The sequence below is a fragment of the Nyctereutes procyonoides genome, unplaced genomic scaffold (genome assembly GCF_905146905.1).
Source record: "Nyctereutes procyonoides isolate TBG_1078 unplaced genomic scaffold, NYPRO_anot_genome, whole genome shotgun sequence".
In the NCBI taxonomy this organism is placed as follows: Eukaryota; Metazoa; Chordata; class Mammalia; order Carnivora; family Canidae; genus Nyctereutes; species Nyctereutes procyonoides.
This window is the reverse complement of record NW_026575125.1, coordinates 36,000,478-36,005,902: the sequence shown is the minus strand read 5'-3', so window position 1 is coordinate 36,005,902 and position 5,425 is coordinate 36,000,478. Positions and strand designations below refer to the sequence as shown.

Below are 5,425 nucleotides of genomic sequence, written 5' to 3'. Positions count from 1 at the left end.
GATCAAGCCCTGCATCGAGCTCTGTGCTCAGTAGGGAATCTACTTACAATTCTCTCTTTCTCCCTCTCCCTCTGTCTTTCCCTCCTGCATGCTCGCTCTCTCTTTCATTCATAAATAAATAAATAAATAAATAAATAAATAAATAAATCTTAAAAACTTAAAAAATAAAAATAAATTTTAAAAATCTTTAAAGGGCAGCACCTGGGTGGCTCAGTTGGTTAAATGTCTGCCTTCCACTCATGTCATGGTCCTGGGGTCCTGGGATCAAGCTCCATGTTAGGCTCCCTGTTCAGTGAGGAGTTTGCTTCTCCCTCTGCCTCTGCCCCTCCCCCTAGCTCATGCTCTCTCTTGCTCTTTCTCTCTCAAATAAGTAAAATCTTTTTTTAAAAGATTTTATTTATTTATCCATGATAGAGAGAGAGAGGCAGAGACACAGGCAGAGGGAGAAGCAGGCTCCATGCCAGGAGCACCACATGGAACTCAATCCCGGGACTCCAGGATCACGCCCTGGGCCAAAGGCAGACACTAAACTGCTGAGCCACCCAGGGATCCCCTAAATAAAATCTTTTTTAAAAAATCTTTTAAAAATATATCAAAGACTACTGAAATCAGTTATGTTTGTGGGTACCTGTGTATCCTTTGAGTTTGGATGAGTAATAAGAAAGATGTATGTAGGGATCCCTGGGTGGCACAGCGGTTTAGCACCTGCCTTTGGCCCAGGGCACAATCCTGGTGACCCGAGATCAAATCCCACATCGGGCTCCCGGTGCATGGAGCCTGCTTCTCCCTCTGCCTATGTCTTTGCCTCTCTGTGTGTGTGTGACTATCATAAATAAATAAAAATTAAAAAAAAAACTTTAAGAAAGATGTATGTAATTTATATAATAGCATTGTCTTTATTTTATAAAATCACAAATTATGCTGCTATAATCAAAAAAGTTTACATAATTTATGTTCTTTTAACAGCAATTATCTAAAGGATTTTAATAGAAGATGTGTGTTAGGAAAAACTCAGTCTTCTTATATGTATCTCTTTTATTCTCACAAGACTACCACACTCACAACACTTGTAACACCACATGCGTGGGGGCGTCTCTCACCAACAATCCTCTTGTGACACTGGCTGGGCGTCCTACAATTTAACTCAATTCTGACACTACTATGAGATCCCACAGTTAAGGATTCAGCCCCACAAGACTGCCCCCCACCCCTGTTTCAAATGCCTGTCACAAGTCCAGATTGTTGCCTGTTCTTGCCAGATCCACTATAAATCAGAGGTTGCTATGACCCCCTCTTTGGGTTCAATTAATTTGTTAGAGGAGCTCACAGAACTCAGGAAAAGTTTACTTACTGTCTACCATTTTATTATAAGAGTCTAACAAAGGATACAGATGAATGTCCAAATGAAGAGGTGCATAGGGGTGCCTGGGTGGCTCAGCTGATTGGGCATCTGACTCTTGATTTTGGCTCAGGCCATGCACAATCTCAGGGTCGTTGGATCGAGAGCCCCACGTTGGGCTCTGCACTTAGTGTGGAGTCTGCTTGTCCCTCTCCCTCTGCTCATCCCCCTCCTCTCTCGCTCTCTCTCAAATAAATAAAATCTTAAAAAAAAAAAAAAGAGGGGCGCCTGGGTAGCTCAACGGTTTAGAGTCTGCCTTCAGCTCAGGTCGTGATCCTGAGTCCTGCGATTGAGTCGAAGATTAGGGTCCTCATGGGGAGCCTACTTCTCCCTCTGCCTATGTCTCTGTCTCTCTGTGTGTCTCTCATGAATAAATTTAAATCTTTTTTTTAATTTTTTTAAATTTATTTATTTATGATAGTCACAGAGAGAGAGAGAGAGGCAGAGACATAGGCAGAGGGAGAAGCAGGCTCCATGCACCGGGAGCCCGATATGGGATTCGATCCCGGGTCTCCAGGATCGCGCCCTGAGCTAAAGGCAGGCGCCAAACCGCTGCGCCACCCAGGGATCCCGAATAAATTTAAATCTTAAAAAAAAAAAGAGGTGCATAGGGCAAAGTGTGGGAAAGGGGGTGGAGCTTCCATGCCCTCTCATCATGTAGCACTCCCTGGCATTGCCATGTGTTCACCAACCCGGAAACAGAGAAGCTTTCTGAACTCTGTACTTTTGAGTTTTTATGAAGACTTCCTCACTGAGGCATGATTGATCATTAACTCCATTTCTAGCTCCTCTTCTCCCTCTGGAGAATGGAGAGTAAAGCTAAAAATTCTACCTTCTAATCATGATTTGGTCCTTCCAGTAACCAGCCCCCATCCAGGAGCCACCAGCAGCAGTTTCATTAAAAATGGAAGATATTGTAGGGGCGCCTGGGTGGTTCAGTCAGTTGAGCATCCTACTCTTGGTTTCAGCTCAGGTCACAATCTCATGGGTTGTGGGATTGAGCCTCCTATCACACCTGGCTCCTCACTCTGTGGGGAGTCTACCTGAAAGATTCTCTCCCTCTGCCCTTCCCCCTGCTCATATGCACTCACTTGCTCTCTAAAAATAAATAAATTTTTAAAAGATATTTTTATTTGAGAGAAAGAGCCAGAGAGATCACAGAGGAAGAGAGAGAAGCAAACTTGATGCTGAGCAGAGAGCCCAGTGTGGGGCTTGACCCAGGACCCTGGGATCATGAACCAAGCTGATGGCAGATGTCCAACCAACTTAGCCACCCAGGAGCCTCTAAATAAATCTTAAAAAAAAAAGAAAAAGACATTGCTATCACCTAGAAAATTACAAAGGATTTAGGAACTCTGTATCACAAACCTGGGTCTAAGGTCAAATATTAAAACAAAATATGCAAAAAAGAGAAAATAAAAATAAAATAAAATGAAGATGCTCCTAGTGCTCTTACCACTTGGGAATTTACAAGGGGTTTTAGGAGCTCTCTACCAGAAACCAAGGACAGAAACCAATGTATATTTATATATTTTCTATTATCTCACAAGAGGTAATCGCATTAAAATTGTACACATTTTAAATATAATTATATCAAATTTTAAAATTAAAAGAGGTAGTAAAAACCAAAATATTTAAACATCTTCATATGTTTTTAAAATATTTTTCTTCTAAAATATTTAAAATGTCAAGGTGCCGGGGTGGCTTGGTTGGTTAAGCATCAGACTCTTGATTTTGACTCAGGTCATGATCTCTGGGTCGTGAAACTAGGCCCTGAATTGGACTCCAGTCAGCAAGGAGTCTGCTTGAGATTCTCCTTCTCCCTCTGCACCTCCCCCACCTCTCTAAAATAAATAAACAAATCTTTAAAATATTTAAAATGTTACATTAAAATTAAATGACAGCAGTTGCCAAAGGCTGGAGAAGGGAGGAATAAGGAATTAGTGATCAATGGGTACAAACTTACAGTTCTGCAAGATGAAGAGTTTAGGAGAGGAATGGTAGTGATGGTTGAACAGTATAAATGTACTTAATACTGCTGAATTATATACTTAAAAATGGTTAAGATGAGGGGCACCTGGGTAGCTTAGTCAGTTAAGCGTCTGCCTTTGGCTCGGATCATGATCCCAGGGTTATGGGATCAAGCCCCAGATCGGGCTCCCTGCTCAGCAGGGAGTCTGCTCCTCCCTCTCCCTCTGCCTGCTGCTCCACCTATTTGCGCTCTCTGTCAAACAAAGAAATAAAATCTTAGGGAAAAAATGATTAAGATGATAAATTTTGTTATATGTATTTTAACACAAAACATTTTTAGCTAAATGGCAAATATAATCAACATATATCAAATTTTTATCTAAGAAAAAAATTTTATCTAAGTTCTTTAAATAAAGATAACATATTAAATTTAAGTTTTTGGAAGAAGACCTTTGGCATTGCCCTGGTGGAACAGAGTCCGGGCCTCTGATTGGATATATGTGTAATGCACTGACTTACCGTGACCTAGGAAAGACCGCCAAGGATGTCTTCAATGAAGGATATGGATTTAGAATAGTCAAAAGAGATCTGAGAACCAAGTCTTGTAGTAGAGTGGAACTTTCTACTTCTAGTCATGCTTACACTGATACAGGGAAAGCATCAGGCAACCTAGAGACCAAATATAAGGTCTGTAACTACAGATTTACCTTCACCCAGAAATGGAACACAGATAATACTCCTGCGACAAAAATATCTTTGGAGAATAAGTTGGCTGAGAGTTGAAACAAACTCTTGATACTATATTTGTACCAAACACAGGAAAGAAGAGTGGAAAATTGAAGGCCTCCTATAAACGAGATTGTTTCAGTCTTGGCAGTAACGTTGGTAGAGATTTTTCTGGATCATCCATCTATGGCTGGGCTGTGTTAGCCTTTGAAGGCTGCCTTGCTGGCTATCAGATGAGTTTTGACACAGCCAAATCCAAACTGTCACAGAACAATTTCGCTCTGGGTTACAAGGCTGCAGACTTCCAGCTGCACACTCATGTGAATGATGACACTGAATTTGGAGAGTCTATTAGAAGGTTAACGAGAAGATTGAAACATCAATAAACCTTGCTTGGAGGGCCAGCAGTAATAATACCCATTTTGGCATCACTGCTAAATACATGCTGGATTGTAGAACTTCTCTGTCTGCTGAAGTAAATAATGCCAGTCTGATCAGACTGGGTTATACTCAGACTCTACGGCCTGGAGTCAAACTGACCCTATCAGCTTTAATCGACAGAAAGAACTTCAGTGCAGGAGGTCACAAGGTTGGGTTGGGATTTGAACTAGAAAGTTGGTTTTTTTTTTTAAGATTATTTATTCATTAGAGATAGGCAGAGACACAGGCAGAGGGAGAAGCAGGCTTCCCTCGGGGAGCCTGATGCAGGACTCCATCCCAGGACCCCGGGATCACCACCTGAACCGAAGGCAGACACTCAACCACTGAGTCACCCAGGTGCCCCTGAACTAGAAGCTTAATGTGGTTTTGAGTAAAGCATCCGATTTGTCCCTGGAGGTGAAGAGAACCCACTGTTTTAGCCTTAAAACTCTTCTGTGAAATTTTAAAAGTATGCACTTTTTATTCTTCCAAAGAACTGTAATCCTCCCCACACTGAAGTCTAGAGAACACAAGTCCATCCTACAGGAGGTACTTGAAGGCATGCCTGGAAGTTGTCATGTTTGTGCCACATTTTAGGTGAGTTCCGAAATGTGATTTTAAATGTGTTCCTCAGCCACGATACAGTGTCACGTTACAAAGGAAATGACCCAACCCTCCAGCTTATACATCACGTCCTGCCTGTCCCACACCACTTTTTCTTTTTTTCTTTTTTCTTTTTTATTATTTGTATTTTTTTAATAATAATTTTTTATTGGTGTTCAATTTGCCAACATACAGAATAACACCCAGTGCTCATCCCATCAAGTGCCCACCTCAGTGCCTGCCACCCAGTCACCCCCACCCCCCGCCCTCCTCCCCTTCCACCACCCCTAGTTCTTTTCCCAGAGT

The 5,425-nt window shown here is 41.8% G+C and overlaps 1 pseudogene; it reads left to right on the top strand.

The window, feature by feature from the left end:
- Window positions 1-3,868: 3,868 nt before the first annotated feature.
- Window positions 3,869-4,702, top strand: LOC129518526 (voltage-dependent anion-selective channel protein 3-like; annotated as a pseudogene).
- The last annotated feature ends 723 nt before the right edge of the window (window positions 4,703-5,425 follow it).